Genomic DNA, 23050 nt, shown 5'->3' on the forward strand with positions numbered 1-23050 from the left:
GAAAATACAGAGGTAAATAACAATCCCATATAGTTGTATCACACATAGAAATCCACTGTAAACAGTCTCTCGTGTGTGCTGGGCATTATTATGCAGCATATTTAATTTCACGTTGTGTAAAAATGAAGCTTCACATTTGATCTCATGATAGTAGATATTCTCTAAAGTACAATTTATAACTGCCAACATTATATCACATAAATATACTACAATTTATTCAACCAGTCTTCAGTTGTTCAACATTTCATGGATTTTTTTGGTAATGTTTTATTTTTTTAAGTGGCACTACAGTGAACAAACACACTTATAAATATGTATATGTTCTCTTGGTTCTTTAATTGTTTAAATTTTTAAATTTTTATTCAATCCATGTTACTTAACATATAGTGTAATAATGGTTTCAGGAATATAAATTAGTGATTTATCTCTTATGTGGATCCTGAGAAACGTAACAGAAGCCCATGGGGGAGGGGAAGGAAAAAAAAAAAAAAGAGGTTAGAGTGGGAGAGAGCCAAAGCATAAGAGACTGTTAAAAACTGAGAACAAACTGAGGGTTGATGGGGGGTGGGAGGGAGGGGAGGGTGGGTGATGGGTATTGAGGAGGGCACCTTTTGGGATGAGCACTGGGTGTTGTATGGAAACCAATTTGACAATAAATTTCATATATTAAAAAATAAATAAATAAATAAATAAATAAATGATTTATCAGTTACATATAACACCCAGTGGTCATCCCAGCAAGTGCCCTCCTTAATGCCCATCACTCATTTAGTCCATCCCCCCCACCCACCTCCCCTCCAGCAACCCTCAGGTTGTTCTCTGTATTTGAGTCTCTTATGGTTTGCCTCCCTCTCTATTTTATCTGATTTTTCCCCTTTCCCTTCGTTCATCTGTTTTGTTTCTTAAATTCCACATATGAGTGAAATCATATTTGTCTTTCTCTGACTGACTAATCTATTAGCTGAATGTATCTATTAGCATAATACATTCTAGTTCCATCCTCAGGAAACAAGTTGTTAATGAGGATGTAGAGAAAGGGGAACACTTTTGCACTGTTGGTGGGAATGCAAACTGGTGCAGCTGCTCTGGAGAATAGTATGGAGGTTCCTCAAAAAATTAAAAATAGAACTACTCTTTGACCCAGCAATTGCACTACTTGGTGCAGCCATTCTGGAGAACAGTATGGAGGTTCGTCAAAAAATTAAAAATAGAGCTACCTATGACCTAACAATTGCACTACTGGGTAGTTAAAGGACGCAAAAATGCTGATTTGAAGGAGCACATTGAGCCCTAATTACTCAGTGATCAAAAAGAATGAAATCTTGACATTTGCAACAACATGGATGGATCTAGAATGTTTTATTGATCTTTTTAAAGAATCATCTCTTTGTTTTGAGTATAAGACAATTATAAAGGTTTTAATGATTTCAAAAGGAGTCAGGTTCTAAACCCATTAAGTTCTGACTGGCAACTGAACCCCATGAAAACTGATATGCTCACTTTGAGGAGGTTGTCTGACCATCCAGGTCAAGCTGGATCACCACAAGGTAGAGACAATGGAGTAAGGCAGGCCTAGAGCTGGTGTGTCTTCAGGATAGATAGGCATTCCAGATAACAGCAACACACTGGACAAGGGCCAAGCTGTAATGAAGGTGAACCAGGTGGAAGTTGGCTAACTGCACAGCAGGCTAGAGATTATAGTTGGTGATAAGGGCACCAGGATTGTCCTGCTGTAGCTTGGCCCATCTGTCCTGGACTGACAGTCCATTGAATGCTCCTACCAGTGGGAAGAAACAGCCTAGAAAGCACAGGGCAAAGCTCCACTGATTTAATAGCATCGTCTTTAGTGCATCTACCTTGGTGGTGCTGGGGATAAGCTGGTCAAAACCCCTGTACCAGCCGTCTACTACAGAGCCCACAAAACCACAGCCCAGAGAGACCATAGTTAGGGTCCAGCCAGTCTGGTGTTCCTGCAGACCTCACCTCTCCACCAGCTGCTGTGAGATAATGTCACTCAGAACCATCAGGAACGCAGCTGTCATGACCTGTACTTTCCATGGGTTTTGTAGTTTCTACAAAACTAAAAGGCAATCTACAGAATGGGAGAAGATATTTGCAAATGACATACCTGATAAAGGCTTAATATCCAAAATATATAAAGAACTTATAAAACACAACACCCCCCCAAAAATGAATGATCCAATTAAAAAATGGGAAGAAGACATGAACAGACATTTCTCCAAACCAGACATCCAAATGGTCAACAGACACATGAAAGGATGCTCAACATCACTCATCATCAGGGAAATGCAAGTTGAAACTACAATGAGCTATCACCTCACACTTGTCAGAAGGGATAAAATCAACAAAAAAGAAACAGTTGTTGGTGAGGATGTAGAGAAAGGAGAACCCTCCTACACTGTTGGTGGGAATGCAAACTGGTGCAGCCACTCTGGAAAACAGTGTGGATGTTCCTCAAAAATTTAAAAATATAACTACCCTACAGCCCAGCAATAGCACTATTGGGTATTTACTCAAAGAATACAAAAATACTAATTCAAAGAGTTACATGCATCCCAATGTTTATAGCAACATTATCTACAATAGCCAAATTATGGAATCAGCCCAAGAGTCCATCGACTGATGATGGATAAAGAAGATGTGGTACATACATACAATGGAATACTACTCAGCCATAAGAAAATGAAATCTTGCCATTTGCAACGACATAGATCGAGCTAGAGAGTATTATGCTAAGCGAAATAAGTCATTCAGAGAAAGACAAATACCATATGATTTCACTCATATGTGGAATTTAGGAAACAAAACAAATGAGCAAAGCAGAGAGAGAGAGAGAGAGAGAGAGAGAGAGAGAGACTAAGAAACAGACTCTTAGCTATAGAAAACAAACTAATGGTTATCAGAGGGGAGGTGGGTGAGGGTGTGGGTTAAATAGGTGATGGGGATTAAGAAGTGCACTTATTGTGATGAGCACCAGGTGTTAAATGGAAGGTTTGAATCACTATTTTGTACACCTGAAACTAATATTATACTTTATGTCAACTAACTGGAATTGAAATAAAAACTTGAAAAAAGTAAAGAACCATCTGTTTATTTCATAGATTTTCTCTATTATTTTTCTATTTTCACTTTTATTGACTGCTCTTTATTATTTCTTTCCTACTGATTGCTTTGGGTTTATTTTTCTTTTTGTTTTCTAAGTTCTTGAGCTGAGAGCTTAGAGTATTGATTTGAGACTATTACTGTTTTCTAATATATACATTTAGTGCTATAAATTTCCCTCTCAGCACTGCTTTAGCTGTCTTAACAAATTTTAATATGTTGTGTTTTCATTTTCATTCATTCATTCTGAAGCACTTTTTGATATCCTCCAACATTTCCTCTTTAACTCATGGATTAATTAGGAGTGCGTTTAGTTTCCAAGAGTTTGAAGATTTTACTGTTATTTTACTGTTATTGATTTCATGTCTGATTCCATTATGGTTGGAGAACACACTTGGTATGATTTAAATTCTTTTAAATTGGTTGAAATTTGTTTTATGGCCCGCAATATGATGTATCTTGGTATATGTTTCATGGGTACTTGAAAAGAATGTGTAGTTGACTGTTATTGAGTGTAGCGCTCTATTTATCCTGTTGGTTGACTGTGTTGCTCAATTCCATATACTTGTATATTTCCCCCTAGTATAATTGTGGATTTGTCTATTTTTCTAAATAGAGAAAGTGTTCTGTTTTTCCAATTCTAAGAACAGTTCTATCTGTTTTTGCTTTATAGATCTTTCAGCCCTGTTGTTTGGTGCATACACATTTAGGATTCCTGGTGGACTTTTCCTTTTATCATTATGTAATGCCCATCTCTGTCTCTGGTAATTTTCTTTGAAGTTTACTTTATGTGATATTAATATGGCTATTCCTAGTGATACTAATATGGCTATTCCTAGTCTCCTTTGCTTGATATGTCATTTTCTCTATTTTTACTTTCAACCTGTCAATATCATTATATTTTAAGTGAGTTTCTTGTAGACAACATAAAGTCGGGTCATGTTTTTAAATTCACACTGCTAATCTCTGTCTTTTAACTGGTATATTTAGACCATTGTAAATTATTATATCAGGGTTGAAGTCTGCCATTTTATTTTTTGTTTTCTGTTTTTGATTTATAGGCTTTACTTATTTTATTTTCCTGTGGGTTACTTGAACATTATTTAGAATTCCATTTTGATTTATCTATAGTGTTTTTTAAAGTTTATTTATTTTGAGAGAGAGAGAACATGTGTGTGCATGTGAGTGGGAAAGGGACAGAGAGAGAGAAAGAGAGGGAGAGAGAGAATCCCAAGCAGGATCCACACTTTCAGTGCAGAGCCTGACATGGGGCCCAATCCCACCAACTGCGAGATCATGACCTGAGCTGAAATTAAGAGACTGATGCTTAACCGACTGTGCCACCCAGGCACCCTTAGATTCTTTCTGTATAGAATTTTTAGTGATTACTTTTGGTATTACATTTTATATACATGTATGTAACTTATTACATGTATCATTTTACCAGTTTGAATGAAGTATAGAAACTTTAGCTCCCTTTACGTCCTTTTACCCTCCCTATTTATAATGTGATTGTTTTAAATATTTTCTCTACATATGTTTAGAACCACATCAGACAATATTATAATTTTTGCATTAACCATAAAACATACTTTAGAAAACTCAAGAGAAGGAAAACCTATTGTATATACCCATACTTTTGGTTACTGTGTTCTTTTCATGATGTTCCAAGTTTCTTTCTTTTACTATTTTCTTTCTGTTTAGAGAACTTCATTTAGCCATTCTTATAGGTAAGTCTGCTCATGATTAATTCTATTAGTTTTTCTGCATCTGGGAATGTCTTGATTTCCCCTTCATTCTTGATATTTTTTCTGGATATGGAATTCTAAGGTGATAGTTTTTGTTTCAGCACTTGAAAGGTGTTGTGCTACTTTATTTTGGCATTCATGGTTTCTGATGAGAAGTCTGCTATTCACATTGTTTTCCCCCTATAGATAAGTAATCATTACTTTCACTGATTTCAATATTATTTCTTTGACTTTAGTCTAAGAAGTTTGACTATGATGTATTGGTGTGGATTTTTTTGCATTTACCATTTTTGGATTCACTTAGCTTCTTGAACCTGTAGGGAACCATGTGGGAAGTTTTCAGCTATTATTTCTTTGAACATTTTTTTCAGACCCACCCTCTCACTCTTCTTCTAGGACTCCAATGAGAAATACAGATTTTTTGTTATAGTCCCATAAGTCAATGCAGCTTTGTGTATTATTTTTCACTATATTTTCTATTTTTCAGATGGGGTAATTTCTATTGCTCTGTCTTCTAGGTTACCAATTCTTTCCTCCATCCCCTATATTCTGATGTTGGGACCATCAATTGAGCTTTATTTGGTGATTTTATTTTTTAGTTCTAAAATTTGCATTTTGTTCTTTATGTCCTCTGTTCCTTTGTTGAGACTTTCTATTTGTTCCTGAGTTTCTCTGTTTTATCATTTGCTTCAGTTGTGTTCATTATTGCCCACTGAAGTATGATTATGATGATGGTTAATCTTGGACCGATATTCTAACATCTGTGTCATCTTGGGGTAACCGTTTATTTTGTCTTTTTTCATTCAGTTTGAGATCTTCATGGTTCCTTGTACAAGTAATTTTCAGTTGAAGTTTGAACATTTTGGCTGTAATATTATGAGGCTCTGGATCTTATTTCAACCTGTTTCAGCTGGCCTTTTTTGATACTGATTTGGCAGGTAAGAGGGGTGTCACCTCATTATTTCCAGGTAGGGGTAGAAGTCTATATTCCCTATTCAACCTCAATTAACACCCAAGGTTGGGGAAATCTTCATTACTCCTGGCAAGGGTAGGATTTCCATCTCTTCACTAGACCTCCACTGATGACTCCCTGGCTGGGAAGGAAGGAAGTGCCTTGTTAATGCTCCACATCTGACTTTCACTCATACTAAAAGTTATAGGGGTTTCATTTATGTTGGGCAGTTAGCTTTCTCTAACATCACCCCAGTGCAGAGGTCACCTTGTTACTGTTGAGGGTGTGTGGAAGACCAAGCTTCTCAGGTGATTTCTTTTTTTTTAATTATTAATTTATTAATTTATTTTTTTGTTTAAATTACATCCAAGTTAGTTAACATATGGTACAACGATGATATCAGGAGTAGATTACTTAATGCCCCTTATCCATTTAGGCCATCCCCCTTCCCACAACCCCTCCAGCAACCCTCTGTTTGTTCTCTATATTTAAGAGTCTTTTATGTTTTGTCCCCCTCCCTGTTTTTATATTATTTTTGCTTCCCTTCCCTTATGTTCATCTGTTTTTATCTTAAATTCCACATCTGAGTGAAGTCATATGATATTTGTCTTTCTCTAACTGACTAACTTCCCTTAGGATAATACCCTCCAGTTCCATACACATAGTTGCAAATGGCAAGATTTCATTCTTTTTGATTGCTGAGTAATACTCCATTGTATATATATACCACATCTTCTTTATCCATTCATCCATTGATGGACATTTGGGCTGTTTCCATACTTTGGCTATTGTTGATAGTGCTGCTATATACATTGGGGTGCGTTTGCACCCTTGAAACAGCACACCTATATTCCTTGGATAAATACCTAGTATTGGAATTGATGACTTGTAGGGTAGTTCTATTTTTAATGTTTTGAGAAACCTCCATACTGTTTTCTAGAGTGGCTGCACCAGTTTGCATTCCCCCTAGCCATGCAAAAGAGATCCTTTTTTTCCACATCCTTGCCAACATCTGTTGTTGCCTGAGTTGTTAATGTTACCATTCTGACAGGTGTGAGGTGTTATCTCATTGTGGTTTTGATTTGTATTTCCAATGATGAGTGATGTTGAACAATTTTTCATGTGTCTATTTGCCACCTGGATGTCTTCTTTGGAGAAGTGTCTATTCATGTCTTTTGCCCATTTCTTCACTGGATTATTTGTTTTTTGGGTGTTGAGTTTGATAAGTTCTTTATAGATTTTGGAGACTAACCCTTTTTCTGATATGTCATTTGCAAATATCTTCTCCCATTCTGTCGGTTGCCTTTTAGTTTTGCTGATTGTTTCCTTTGCTGTGCAGAAGCTTTTTGTTTTGATGAGGTCCCAATAGTTCATTTTTGCTTTTGTTTCCCTTGCCTCTGGAGACGTGTTGAGTAAGAAGTTGCTGTGGCCAAGATCAAAGAGGTTTTTGCCTGCTTTCTCCTCGAAGATTTTGATGACTTCCTGTCTTACATTTAGGTCTTTCATCCATTTTGAGTTTATTTCTGTGTATGGTGTAAGAAAGTGGTCCGGGTTCAATTTTTTGCATGTAGCTGTCCAGTTTTCCCAGCACCACTTGCTGGAGAGACTGTCTTTATTCCATTGGATGTTCTTTCCTGCTTTGTCAAAGATTAGTTGGCCATACGTTTGTGGGTCCATTTCTGGGTTCTCTATTCTGTTCCATTGATCTGAGTGTCTGTTTTCATGCCAGTACCATACTGTCTTGATGATTAAAGCTTTGTAATATGTATTGAAGTCTGGGATTGTGATGCCTCCTGCTTTGTTTTTCTTTTTCAAGGTTGCTTTTGCTATTTGGGGTCTTTTCTGGTTCCATACAAATTTTAGGATTGTTTGTTCTAGCTCTGTGAAGAATACTGGTATTATTTTGATAGGTATTGAATTGAATATGTAGATTGCTTTGGGTAGTATTGACATTTTAACAATATTTGTTCTTCCTATCCAGGAGCATGGAATATTTTCCCCTTTTTTGTGTCTTCTTCAATATCTTTCATAAGCTTTCTATAGTTTTCGGTGTATAGATTTTTCACCTCTTTGGTTATGTTTATTCCTAGGTATTATATGGTTGTTGGTGCAATCATAAATTGAATTGATTCCTTGATTTCTCTTTCCATTGCTCCATTATTGGTGTATAGGAATGCAGCCAATTTCTGTGCGTCGATTTTATATCCTGTGATCTAGCAGTTTTTTGTGGAATCTTGCCATCTGCGAAGAGTGAAAGTTTGACTTCCTCCTGGCCAGTTTGGATGCCTTTTTTTCCTTTGCATTGTCTGATTGCTGAGACTAAGAGTTCTAATACTATGTTGAATAACAGTGGTGAGAGTGGACATCTCTGTCTTGTTCCTGACTTTAGAATGATATTAGCATTGGGTTTTCATATATGGCTTTATGATCTTGAGGTATGATCCTTCTATCCTTACCTTCTTGGGTTTTTTTATGAAGAAGGGATGCTGTATTTTGTCAAATGCTTTCTCTGCATCTATTGAGAGGATCATATGGTTCTTGTCCTTTCTTTTATTGATGTTATGTATCACATTTGTTGTTTTGTGAATATTCAACCAGGCCTGCATTCCAGGTATAAATCCCACTTGGTCGTGGTAAATAACTTTTTTAATGTATAGTTGGATCCAGTTGGCTGGTATTTTATTGAGGATTTTTGCATCCATGTTCATCAGGGAAATTGGTCTATAGTTCTCCTTTTTAGTGGGGTCTTTGTCTACTTTTGGAATCAAGGTAATACTGGCTTCCTGGAACGAGTTTGGGAGTTTTCCTTCCATTTCTATTATTTGGAACAGCTTCAAGAGAATAGGTGTTAACTCTTCTTTAAATGTTTGGTAGAATTGCCTTGGAAAGCCTTCGGGCCCTGGTCTCTTGTTTTTTGGGAGATTTTTGATTATTAATTTGATTTCTTTACTGGTTATGGGTCTGTTCAAATTTTCTATTTCTTCCTGTTTCAGTTTTGATAGTGTATATGTTTCTAAGAATTTGTCCATTTCTTCCAGATTGCCCATTTTATTGGTGTATAATTGCTCATAATATTCTCTTATTATTGTTTTTATTTCTGCAGTGTTGGCTGTGATCTCTCCTCTTTCATTCTTGATTTTATTTATTTGGGTCCATTCCTTTTTCTTTTTGATCCAAACCTAGTGGTTTATCAATTTTGTTAATTCTTTCAAAGAACCAGCTTCTGGTTTCATTGATGTGTTTTACTGTTTTGGTTTTTGTTGTTGTTGTTTTCGATCACAGTCATTTCTGCTCTAATCTTTATTATTTTCTGCCTTCTGCTGTTTTTGGGTTTTATTTGCTGTTCTTTTTCCAGCTCTTTGAGGTGTAAGGTTAGGTTGTGTGTCTGAGACCTTTCTTCCTTCTTTAGGAAGGACTGGATTGCTGTATACTTTCTTCTTATGACTGCCTTTGTTGCATTCTAGAGGTTTTGGTTCATGGTGTTATTGTTTTCATTGGCTTCCATGTACTTTTTAATTTCCTCTTTAACTTCTTGGTTAGCCCATTCATTCCTTAGTAGGATGTTCTTTAGTCTCCAAGTATTTGTAATCTTTCCAAATTTTTTCTTGTGATTGATTTCAAGTTTCATAGCATTGTGGTCTGAAAATATGCACGGTATGATATCAATCATTTTGTGGTTGTTGAGGGCTGATTTGTGTCCGAGTATGTAATCCATTCTGGAGAATGTTCCCTGTGCACTCGAGAAGAATGTGAGTTCTGCTGCTTTAGGATGAAATGTTCTGAATATTTCTGTTAAATCCATCTGGTTCAGTGTGTCACTCAAAGACATTGTTTCCTTGTTGATTTTCTGATTACACGATCTGTCCATTGCTGTAAGTGGGGTGTTGAAGCCCCCTACTATTTTGGTATTATTATCAACAAGTTGCTTTATGTTTGTGATTAAATGATTTATATATTTGGGTGCTATCACATTTGGAGGATAAGTGTTTACAACTGTTAGGTCTTCTTGGTGGATAGACCCCTTAATTATGATATAATGCCTTTCATCTGTTGTTATAGTCCTTATTTTAAAATCTAGATTATCTGACATAATATGGCTACTCTGTCTTTCTTTTGTTGACCATTAGCATGATTGATGGTTCTCTATCCCCTTATTTTCAATCTGAAGGTGTCTTTAGGTCTAAAGTGAGTTTCTTGTAAACAGCACGTAGATGGATCTTGTTTTCTTATCCATTCGGTTACCCTGTGTGTTTTGATTGGAGCATTTAGACCATTGACATTTAGAGTGAGTACTGAAAGACATGAATTTATTGCCATAATGTTGCTTGTAGAGTTGGAGTGTCTGCTGGTGTTCTCTGGTCCTTTCTAGTCTTTGTTGCCTTTGGTCTTTTTCAGTTTTCTTTTTTTTTTTTCACTTTTTCTCCCCTCAGAAAGTCCCCCTTAAAATTTCTTGGAGGGCTGTTTAGTTTTCATAAACTCCTTTCATTTTTGTTTGTCTGGGAAACTTTTTATCTCCCCTTGTATTTGAATGAGTCTTGCTGGATAAAGAATTCTTGGTTGTATATTTTTCCAATTCAGCACATTGAATATATCCTGCCACTCCTTTCTGGCCTGACAAGTTTCTGTGGATAGGTCTGCTGCAAACCTGATCTGTCTTCCCTTGTAGGTTAAGGACTGATTTTCCCTTTCTGCTTTCATGATTCTCTCCTTGCCTATTTTGTGAATTTGACTAAGATATGCCTTGTTGATGGTTGGTTTTTGTTGAATCGAATGGGAGTCCCCTGTGCTTTCTGGATTTTGATGTCTGTGTCTTTCTCCATGTTAGGAAAGTTTTCTGCTATGATTTGCTCACATAAGACTTTTTCTCTCTTTTCATCTTCTGGGACCCCTATGATTCTGATGGTGTTCCTTTTTAATGAGTCACTGAGTTCTTTAATTTTTATTTCATGCTCTTTTACCGTAGTCTCCTTCTTTTTTCTGCTTCATTATTCCCCATAAGTTTGCCCTCTATATTGTTGATTCTCTGCTCTGCCTCATCCATCCTTGCCACCATGGCATCCATTCGAGATTGCAGCTCAGTTATAGCACTTTTATTTCATCCTAACTAGCTTTTACTTCTTTTTTCGCCACAGAAAGGGATTCTAATCAATTTTTGACCCCAGCTAGTATTCTTATTAACGTGATTCTAAATTCTGGTTCAGACATCTTGCTTGTATCTGTGTTGGTTAAATCCCTGGTTGTCGTTTCTTTCTGCTCTTTCTTTTGGGGTGAATTCCTTCTGTTTTTTAATTTGAAGGAAGAAAAGGAATCAATGAGTTAAAAATTAAAATTAAAAAATTAAAGACAACACACAAATACACACACACACACACACAAATCAAATAAATGATGCTAGATACGAGGTGTGTTTTGGTCTGGGTGTTGAAAGGGGCTTGATAGATTAGAGAAAAGGAGGAAAAACAAAACAAAACAAAAACAAAAAAAGGAAAACATTTGAAAATTTGAAAAAATGAATACAATGAAATAGAATAAAATGAAATTATGGAAGTAAGTAGTATTTGAAAATTTACAAAAAAGTTATAAATATAGTAGAAAATAATTAAAGTATTTTAATAAAAATTGAAAAAATTTTTCTCTTTCTGTATTCAAGATAACAAAAAGAAACAAAAAAGAAAAAAAAAAGAAAATTGAATAGATGGACCAGCATGAACAGAGTGAGATACGATTGAAAGTACACTGTTTTCCCCTAGAAGTCAACCTATGAATCACTTTATAGTCCATAAACTAAGCAGGCATAGAGATTTTTGGTGTTTGTTAAGAGCAAGGTTTGGCGGGGCTTAGTGTAATGGTTCTGTTCTTCTCTAGATGGTGCTGCTTAGCTTACTGGAGTGGATTGTTATGGCCCTTGTAGGTGAGTATGCGCATGTGTGGGAGAGGTTAAAATGGCATCACCCAACTACCCAGTCTCTAGTATCTGAACTCTGTTCTCTCCATTCAGCAGTCACACCTTTATCCTTTGTCTCTGGCTTTCATCCACTCCCCTTTTACACTGTCCATGACCAAGTCATCAAGTTGCCAAGTGGCACCTGCCTCCTGAGTTTTATCTCAGATGTGGCTGCTTTTCCCAACCCCTTAATTCTGAGCAACTGTGGCTTTGCCCCATTCTGCAATTGCCCCACTCTGCAACTGCAGAGGCTTTGCCTCTGCAGGAGGTTCTCACCAAGCAATGGCCAGGTGCGGGCTGCACCCAGGAATGCCTCTGGGACCGTGCTGCTGCAATGTCTAGAGACTGTGGTTGGATGCCATCCTGCTCCAGAAAAAGTTCATGTGATCGTGTAGCAGCATTGTTTCAGGCATTATGGAAAATCACAACACACACCTGGCACTAGGCTTCACCCTTAATGACCTTATTCCAGAACCAGTGAATGTTGTTGTTTTCTAGGGTCCACTGGGGCCTTTGCCTTTGTTGGGGGCACACAGCCTCTACCAAATGTCCTCCCAGCAGGGGAATCCCCTCTCCTTGTGTGGCCTGAGGCCCCCTGGACTTCACTCTGCTCCTGGGAATTCGTCCTTCTCACCAGAGCACTGCCAGGTATCAAGCTGCAGAATTTCAGACTCTGCACCTCCCCTGTTTATAGAATCTTAACGAAATTTAAACCCTCCCCTTTCTCCTTTCTCCCTTTTTAGTTTGGTCCCCGCAGCTGTTTCCACTTTTCCACTTCCTCTCCAACTACTTTTGGTGGGGGGTGCTTTTCCTGTATTCTCCTCTCTCCACCTCCCCCCCCCCCGCCACATCTCTGTCCTCTCTCTGCACACAAAAACAGCTCCCTGCCCCTGAGGCTTCTCTCTCTCCCCCAGTTCATCTCTCTGCACCATGAACCTGCTGAATTCTGTGGTTCAGGTTGTGCAGATTGTTGTGTTAATCCTCAAATCAGTTTTCTAGGTGTACAGGATGGTTTAGTGTTGATCTGTCTGTATTTCATGGACGTGAGACATAAGAAAACCTTCCATGCTGTTTCGCCATCTTGGCTCCTCCTGACCCCTCCCTTCTGAGGGACTGTGGCTTTGATCTGCTCAGACCCTCTGGGGGACGGTCTCGCTGAGCAATAGCCAGGTACTGGCCCACCCCCAGGAACGTTTGAGAGACTGCGCTGCTGTTGATGCCTAGAGACTGTGGCTGGGTGCCAGCCTGCCCCAGAAAAAGTTCACTCGATCTTGTAGCAGCAGCATTTCAGGGATTCTGGAAAATCACAACACACATCTGGCACTAGGCTTTACCCTTAATATCCATGTTCTAGCACCAGTGAATGTGATTGTTCTCAGGGCCCACTGGGTCCTTTGCCTGTGGGGAGTCTGCACAGCCTCTACCAAGTGTCCTCCCAGCAGGGGAACCACAACTCCCCATGTGGCCCGAGGACCCCTTGGACTTTGCTCTCTGCCTCTGGGGATTTGCCCTTCCCTCCAGAGCACCACCAGGTATCGAGCTGCAGAGTTTCAGAGTCTGCATTCCCCCTGTTTATAGAGTCTTAATGGAATTTAAATCCTGTCTTTTCTCCTTTCTGTCCCTTGTTTTCAGTCCCTGTGGCTGTTTCCACTTTTCCACTTTCTCTCCAGCTGCTTTTGGTGGTGGTGGTGGGGGTGCTTTCCCTGTACTGTACCCTGGTCTACATCCTCTCTCTGCAAGCAAAAATAGCTCCCTGCCCTCTGCGTCTTCCTCTCTCCCCCAGTTCACCTCTCCGCACCATGTACTTGCCAAGATCTGTGGTTCAGGTTGTACAGATTGGTGTGTTAATCCTCAAATCAGTTTTCTAGGTGTGCAAGATGGTTTAATGTTGATCTGGCTGCATTTCAGGGAAGAGAGACATAAAAAAAAAAAAAAACTTCCATGTTGTTCTGCCATCTTAGCCCCTCCCTCAGGTGATTTCTACTAATGGGGCCTCATTATTGCCCAGGAGTGAAGAAATTCCAACTCCTTATATGGCCTTTTCTGGTGCCACCCAGTGGAGGTTTTGGGCAGCACCTTATGAATTTGCAAGAGTGGATGCATGCAAGAGTGGAAGCATAAGTTTCCCATTCAGCCTTTGCTACAATGAATAAAGGCGGGGCTACAGTTGCTTTCTATGGTGTTCGACTAGAGTATAGTGCTAATTGTCTAGAAGTTTCCTGGTCCTTGGACTAGTGAAAGCAGACTTTAATTTGTGCTTTCTTTTTGTCTGTACCCACTGGTGTTTCTGGGTTGCTAGCTAGATTCTTTGTCTCTGAGATATATTAAGCAAAAAGAAAACTGGAGGAACTTACAACTGAGATCCCTAGCTGGTATGTCTTCTTTTCTCCACCTTCAATAGTCTTCCTATGCTTGTTTTATATATAATTTCTAGGGTTTTTAGATGTGCTTAGTGGGGAGAATAAAGAAAAAAATGTATGTACTCCATCTTCCAAGAAGCAGAAGTTGTGTTATTTTTTAAAATCAAAGTAATTCATTTGCATAATTTAAGAAGTTAAGGGATTTATGACATAAATCTGCAATTCCTTACCCCTTTCTTATGTATTCCTGGATCTGACTCTTTGGAGGCAACCACTTTCAATATTTTTAGGTGTTTCTTCTATTATTTACTTCCATGTTTCTAGACAACATCCTCACTCTACTATTATTGACTTTTAAAAATTTAATATCTATTGTTTTTTTTGTAGTGGTAGATAAGGATTTAGCTTTCTCATCTATTTTTCCTCATTTTCTTCATCTTTTCAATATAGTCATGTCACCATTTATTTTCATTAAATTGGTATCAGTGTTTATATTATTATAATAAGGTAAATAGTATTCTTAAATTTTTTCCAAGTTGTTCTATCAAATATTCCCCCCACCTTTCCTTTTCTCTTCTCTCAAATATTTCATCATATTAACTCATCTACCATAAAATTTCTTTTCCTAAAATTTGCTTTTCTTTAAGGTTCTTTGCTCTCTTTTTCCCATATGGACTGTTTACTCCCTTAGCTTGCTGTACAAATGTCATCCTGGGACTTTTCTGAAGTTTCAGTACTGTGCCCTGGTATAGGTAAAGCTTTTAACATTCATTTTATTTTCAAGAGACAGAGAGAGACAGAGTGCGAGTGGGGGAGGGGCAGAGAGAGAGAGAGAAAGATACAGAACCAGAAGCAGGCTCCAGGCTCTGAGCTGTCAGCACAGAGCCCGATGAGGGGCTCGAACCCACCAACAGTGAGATCATGACCTGAGCTGAAGTCGGTCGCATAACCCACTGAGCCACCCAGGCACCCCGGGAGTTTGTATTTTTTGACCACTACCATCCATCACCTGCTCCCCAGCCCCTGGCCATCACCTGTTGCTATGAGTTGTTTTTTTTTTTTTTTTTTAAGATTCCACATGTAACTGAGATCATACAGTATATGTCTTTCTCTGTCTGACTTATTTTCCTTACCATAAGGCCTTCAAGGTCTACCAATGTTATTACAAATGGCAGCATTTCTCTTTTTATGGATAATAATACTCCATTGTTTATATATGTCACATATTCTTAATCCATTCACTCATTGGTGGACACTTAGTTTATTTCTGTCTTTTGGCTATTGTAAATAATTCTACAATAGACATGGAGGTGCAGATATGTCTTCAAGGTAGTGATTTTATTTCCTTCAGTTATGTACTCAGAAGTGAAATTGTGAGCATCTGGGTAACTCAGTCAGTTAAAGCATCCGACTCTTGGTTTTGGCTGAGGTCATGGATTTCACAATTTGTGAGTTCGAGCCCCACCATCAGGCTCTGTGCTGACAGCGTGGAGCCTGCTTGGGATTCTTTCTCTCCCTTTCTCTCTGCCCCTCCCCTGCTCACCCACTCACTCTCTCTCTCTTTCTCTCAAAATAAATAAACTTAAAAAAATTTTAAAAAAAGAAGTGGAATTGCTGGATCGTAGGGTAGTTCTATTTTTAATTTTTTGAGGAGCCTCCATAGTGTTTTCCATTATGGCTGTACCAACTTACATTCTGACCAACAGTGCATAAATGTTCCTTTTTTTCCATGTCCTTGTTAGCACTTATCTCTTTCCTTTTTGATAACAGCCACTCTAACATGTATGAGATGATATCTTATAGTTTTGATTTGCATTTTCTTGATGAATCAGTGATGTTGAGCATCTTTTCATATACCTGTTGATTATTTGCATATTTTCTCTGAAAAAAATGTCTACCTAGGTCCTTTGATCGTTTTTAAATTTGAATTATTTGTTTTTGGGTTTTATTGTGTTTTGTTTTGTGTTTTTGCTATTGAGTTATAGGAGTTCCTTATATATTTTGGAAATTAATCTCTTATCACATATATGGTTTGCAGATATTTTGTTCCATTCCATAGGTTGCCTTTTTTATTATCTTGACTCTCTCTTTTGCTGTGCAGAAGCTTTTGAATTTGATGTAGTCCCACTTGTTCATTTTTTATTTTATTGCTTGTCATTTTGGTGTCATATCCAAAAAAATATTTTCTAAGACCTGTGCCAGGGAGATTTCCCCCTGTTTTCTTCTAGGAGCTTTATGGTTTCAGGTCTTATGTTTAAGTCCTTAATCAATTTCAAGTTAATTTTTGTGAGTGTTGTAAGGTAGAGATCCAATTTAATTCTTGTGCAGGTGAATACCCAGTTTTCTTAACACCATTTGTTGAAGATACTATCTTTTCCCCATTGAGTATTTTGTCTCCCTCATCAAATATTAGTTGGCCATATAAATATGGGTTTATTTCTGAGCTCTTAACTTTGTTCCATTGGTTTATGTGTTTGTTTTTATACCAGTACCACACTGTTGATTAGTGTAGCTTTGTAATATAGTTTGACATCAGGAAGTATGATGCCTCCAGCTTTGTTTTTCTTTCTCAGGATTGCTTTGGCCACTTGTGGTTCCATAAATTTTGAGACTGTGTTTTTTATTTCTGTGAAAAATGCCATTGTGATTTTTAAGAGTTTATTTTCAGAGAGAGAGAGAATGTGCACACAGGGCAGGGACAAAGAAAGAGGGAAAGAGAGAGAATCTCAAGCAGGCTCCACACTCAGCTTAGTATGGAGCCTGAGGGAGGGCTTGATTCCATGATCATGAGATCATGACCTGAGCTGAAATCAAGAGTCAGATGCTGAACCGGCTGAGCCACCCAGACACCCCACCATTATGATTTGGGTAGGGATTGCATTGAATCTATAGATGGCTTTGGGTAGTATGGACATTTAAACAATATTCGTTCTTCTGATCCATGAACACAGGATATATTCCCATTAATTTTTGTCTTCTTCAATTTCTTTCATCAAAGTCTTGTAGTTTTCAGTGAGATCTTTTCCTTCCTTGGTTCCATTTATTTCTAAGTACTTTATTGGTTTTTTTTTATTCATATAAAATATGACTTTGGAAATCAGTGTCTCATTCTTTCCTTTTTTTTTTTCAATATATGAAATTTATTGTCAAATTGGTTTCCATACAACACCCAGTGCTCATCCCAAAAGGTGCCCTCCTCAATACCCATCACCCACCTTACCCTCCCTCCCACCCGCCATCAACCCTCAGTTTGTTCTCAGTTTTTAACAGTCTCTTATGCTTTGGCTCTCTCCCACTCTAACCTCCTTTTTTTTTATTTCCTTCCCCTCCCCCATGGGTTTCTGTTACGTTTCTCAGGATCCACATAAGAGTGAAAACATATGGTATCTGTCTTTCTCTGTATGGCTTATTTCACTTAGCATCACACTCTCCAGTTCCATCCACGTTGCTACAAAGGGCCATATTTCGTTCTTTCTCATTGCCATGTAGCACTCCATTGTGTATATAAACCACAATTTCTTTATCCATGCATCAGTTGATGGACATTTAGGCTCTAAAAGTACTTTATTGTTTTTGATGTTATTGTAAATTGAATTGTTTTCTTTTTTTTTTAAGATTTTATTCTTGGTAATCTCTATGCCCAGTGTGGGACTTGAACCCACAACCCTGAGATCAAGAGTTACATGCTCCTCTGACTACACTAGCCAGGTGCCCCTGGATTGTTTTATCTTTTTTGATACTTTGTTATTAGTGTATAAAAACACAACTGATTTCTGTATGTTGATTTTATATCCTGCAACTTTATGGAATTCATTTATTAGTGTTAAGTATTTTGGTATAGTCTTTAGGGTTTTCTATATATAATACTGTTTCATTTGCAAATAGAGACAGTTTTACTTTTTCCTTTCAGTTTGAATGCCTTTTATTTTTGTTTCTTGCCTAATCACTCTGGCTAGGATTTCCAATGGTATGGTGAATAGAAATGGTGAAAGTGGATACCCTTGTTTTGTTCCTGATCTTAGAGGAAAACCTTCATGCTTTCACCACTGAGTATGTTAGCCATGGGTTTGTCATTTATAGCTTCATAGTATTGAGGTATGTTCCTTCAGTACCCACTTTTTTTATCATGAAAGGATACTGAATTTTGTCATATGCCTTTTCTGTATCTACTAAGAGAATAATATAATTTGTATCTTTCATTCTTTTAATGTAATGTATCATATTTATTGATTTGTATATGTTGAATCATCCTTGTATCCTAAGGATAAATCCCACTGGATCATGGCAAATGATCCATTTAATGTGCTGTTGAATTCGGTTTGCTAGTATTTTGTTGAGAATTTTTGCATGTATGTTCATCAAGGATGTTGGCTGGCAGTTTTTTGTTTTTTGGTTTTTTTTCTCATACTGTCCTTATCTGGCTTTGGTATCAGGGAACTGCTGGTCTCCTACAATGTGTTTGAGAGTGTTACCTCCTCTTCAGTTTTTTGAAAGAGTTTGAAAATGATTGATGTCAATTCTTCTTTAGATGTTTGTTAGAATTCACCCATAAGACCATCTGGTTCTGAGCTTTTCTTTGCTGGGAGATTTTAGATTACTGTTTCAATTTTCTTAATCATAACTGATATGTTCAGAATTTCTGTTTCTTTATGATTAAGTCTTGTTAGGTTGCATATTTCTAAGAATTTATCTGTTTCTCTTAGGTTGTCCAATTTGTTGGTTTGTAATTATTCATAGTAGTCTCTTTGTGCTTCTGTAGTATCAGTTGTAATGTGTTTCATTTCTGGTTTTATCTATTCAATTTCTCTCTCTTTTTTCTTGGTTAGTCTAGCTAAAGATTTGTTAATTTTCTTTATGTTTTCAATAAATCAACTCTTAGTTTTGTTAATCTTTTCTATTGCTTTTCCATTCTCTATTTCATTTATTTCTGCTTTAATCTTTATTATTTTTTTCCTTCTGCTAATTTTGGGCTTAGTTTTTTCTTTTTCTAGTTCCTTGAAATGTAATGTTTGGCTGTTTATTTAAGATCTTTCTTTTTTCTTAATGTAGGTACTTATAGCTATAAATTTTTGTTTTTCCTTCATTGTGTAAGTTTTGGTAGGAATTTTTTAAAGGATAAGAAAAAGATTATAATTTATAATTATAATGCTATATATTTTAAGAAAGAAAACATGCCACACTGTCATTTTAAAATTCACAACCAACAGTTCTGTGTTCTGATCGTAGTGATGGTTACTCAAATCTACACATGTGATAAAATTTTATAGAACTGTATGTCAAAAGAGTGCTTATAAAAACTGGTGAACTTCAAATAAAGTTTGTACCTTAGTTAATAGTATTGTAGCAATGCTAATATCCTGGTTTTGACATTGTACTATGGTTATGTAAGATATTAACATCGGTAGAGACTGGGTGAAAGGTACACAGGAACTCTATAATAATTTTTGCAATTTATTCTGAGTCTTAAACTGTTTCAAAATAAGATGTTATTGTAAAAGTCCATTCAAATGAAAAGATACCCAACATCACTCATCATCAGGGAAATGCAGATCAAAACTACAATGAGGTATCACCTCACACCTGTCAGAATGGCTGAAATCAACAATACAAGAAACAACAAGTGCTGGTGGGATGTGGAAAAAAAGGAACTTTCTTGCACTGTTGGTGGGAATGCAAACTGGTGTAGCCACTGTGGAAAATGCTATGGACATTCCTCAAAGAGTTAAAAATAGAACTACCTCCCGATCTAGCATCTACCCCAAAATACAAAAACACTAATTCAAATGGATACATGGACTCCTATATTTATAGCAGCATTATTTACAATAGCCAAATTATGGAAGGAGACAAAAATGTCCATTAATAGATGAATGGGTAAAGAATATGTGTTACATATACACAATGGAATCTTATTAGCCATAAAAAAAGAATGAAATCTTGCCATTTGCAATGACATGGATGGAGTTAGTATTATGGTAAACAAAATGAGTCAGTCAGAGAAAGAAAAATACCATATGATTTCACTCATATATGGAGTTTAAGAAACAAAACAAAAACAAGCAAGAGGGAAAAGAGAAAGAGAGAGACAGAGAGAGAGAGAAACCAAGAAACAGACTCTTAGCTGTTGATAACAAACTGATGGTTACCAGAGGGAAGGTTAGGTGGGGGATGGGTAAAATAGGCAATGGGGATTAAGGAATGCACTTGTCATGAAGCACTGGAGGATGTCTGGAATTGTTGAATCACTCTTTTGTACACCTGAAACTAATATAACACTGCATGTTAACTACTGGAATTAAAAAAAAGTCCATTCAAGAGATAAAGAAGGAAGAACTCTACAAATCTTATCACCAAGAAATATTACTATTAAAATTTTGTTGAACATTTTCCCTGATATCCCTATATTTATTGAGCACTTCTTATATGCCAGGAACCCTTCTAAGAACTTTATATATATTATCTCATCAATTTCTTACAATAGCCCTCTGTGGTTGATACCATTATTATCCTCATTTTACAATGAAAAAACCAAACCTTAGAGAGATAACTTGTCTAACGCTATATAACCAGTAAATTTTAGAGCTAAGATGCAAACTGAGATTTGTCTGATGCCTAAATTCAAGTATTTTGTTCTGCACTGTATTAATTCTTCTAAAAACCACACTTTGATCAAGCTCACCTTGTCTTCTTCCAGGTGCTAGAATGTGAGCTTTCTGAATGTTGGATTTATTGTCCCAGACACCTACCTCAGTGGTTCACATTAGCATGGCTTTATATCACCCAAACTGCTTGCTCAGTCTTAGCCTATATGATAATAACTTACACATTCTCCACATTTATTTTATTTTCCTCTGATCTTTATTTTGATTTCCCAAGTTATTCCTGTGTTATTTTCCTACAAAGTGGATGCCAAGAATTTTCACCACTTACAGAATTTTGCTACTAGCATATTTGCCTTTGGCTTAAATATTTATAACTTTTCACTTTGTCTGATTTTAGCTTCTCTGGCCTTCTGTGTATCTTACCAGAATGTTTTCTTCTGAAAAATATTTAACTGGTTATATATAAACCATCCCCCTTTCATCTTTAGACTTTTGCTTTCTTTTTAAAAAAATTTTTTTAATTTTTGAAAGAGAGAGACAGAGTGTGAGCAGGGGAGGGTCAGAGAAAGAGGGAGACAGAATCTGAAGCAGGCTCAGGCTCTGAGCTGTCAGCACAGAGCTTGACACGGGGCTCAAACCCACGAACCATGAGATCATGACCTGAGCTGAAGTAGAATGCTTAACTGACTGAGCCACACAGGTGCCCCTAGACTTTTGCTTCTTTCAAACCTGACATAAGTTTCCATAAGAGAGGTGTGGCAGACCACTTATAAAGGTAAACTTTCCTTGCTTCACTATTATTTCAGCTTCTTCCCTTACCTACCCATTGCTATGTGTTATATTCTTCGATTTCATCAATACATCTGGCATTTCATTTCTCTGCAAGAGTTTGAGAGGAAAAGCATATACCAAAGGTCTTTTTTTTTTTTAACGTTTATTTATTTTTGAGACAGAGAGAGACAGAACATGAACGGGGGAGGGTCAGAGAGAGAGAGGGAGACACAGAATCTGAAACAGGCTCCAGGCTCTGAGCTGTCAGCACAGAGCCCGACGCGGGGCTTGAACTCACAAATCGCGAGATCATGACCTGAGCTGAAGTTGGACGCTTAACCGACTGAGCCACCCAGGCGCCCCAAGGTTTTTTTTGATCCAGACACATTTCACAGCCTTTGAAATTTAATGAATTTCAGAGAAATTCTAATAATTGTCAGTCAAATATTGCCTATCCCTTTATTGCTGTTCCTGGGCTTTGAGAAGTGTGAATTCTGCCAGTTTCAGTACCTTATGCAGCTAGATTCCTTGATGGCCATTTCCCCTTCCTCCTAGGTACCACCGAAAACAGTAGCTTCAAAGCTTTGCTGAAACTTCTATCCTCCAATGTTGTGTTGAACTCAGCAGTGAGGCTGTCAGGGCTGAGAGCATTACTCTTTTTCAACAACTGGATCCTGCTGCTCACTTCTGGAGCCATCATGTTGGCTCTTCTATCAGCTGTCTTTTTCTCCTCTGATTGGCACCTCAACATAAGACCATGGCCTCTCCCTTCTCTTTGCTCCTGAAATAATTGTGAAAAGAACTCCATGATCCAAATTTCTCATTTTGCACTGTCAATCTGTTCATTTTGTCCATTAAGGCCACCACCAGACAATATTCTTCTCTCTTAACTTACCAATTCTCAAATGTTCATAGGTCCTGTCTTTAGTTTGTCTTTAGCTTTATCTTCTTCACTTGTCTCCTTGATTTGCTATATAAATTCTTCTTATTCTTTGATATTTGCTATTTTGATTGTTTTTTTCTCTCTACTCTGATGAAATACATCTTCATTTCTGAATTTTTGCTTAATTCTATAAAGCCATTGGCTTGGCTCTTTCCTTTGGGGCTTTCCTTGGGATAGTTTGTAGGTCATCCCTGTCACATCCTGAAAGTGGCACAAAATTTAGGAGAATTAATTCTGAGGAAATAGTAATACATGTGCGTGAAGATGTATGTACATAAAAGGTTTTTAGCATAATAATATTTAAATTGTGAAAAACCAGGTACAATCAAAATTTGTATCAATAAGAGATTAAATAAATTTTGGTACAGCCTTGTAATGAAATAATAAACATGCATTTGAAATGACAATGTAAAGTTATATTTACTGACACTGAAAGATTCTATAATATTTATTGAGTGAGAAGGCAGGTTACAAAGTGTAAATATACTATGATATGTATGGTATATTTGTTAAACAGTGGTGATTCATGTTAGGCACATTTGAGTGTAAATATTGGCTTCATTATTTACTAGTTGTCTGACTTTGGGCAAATTATTAACCTCCCCAT

General features: G+C 37.2%; 1 pseudogene; it reads right to left on the reverse strand.

Moving 5' to 3' along the window:
• Positions 1-1537: 1537 nt before the first annotated feature.
• On the reverse strand, positions 1538-22200 carry LOC145713702 (mitochondrial inner membrane protein Mpv17-like; annotated as a pseudogene).
• Positions 22201-23050: the final 850 nt, after the last annotated feature.

This window comes from Panthera onca, chromosome X (genome assembly GCF_046562875.1).
Source record: "Panthera onca isolate mPanOnc1 chromosome X, mPanOnc1 haplotype 2, whole genome shotgun sequence".
Lineage (NCBI taxonomy): Eukaryota > Metazoa > Chordata > Mammalia > Carnivora > Felidae > Panthera > Panthera onca.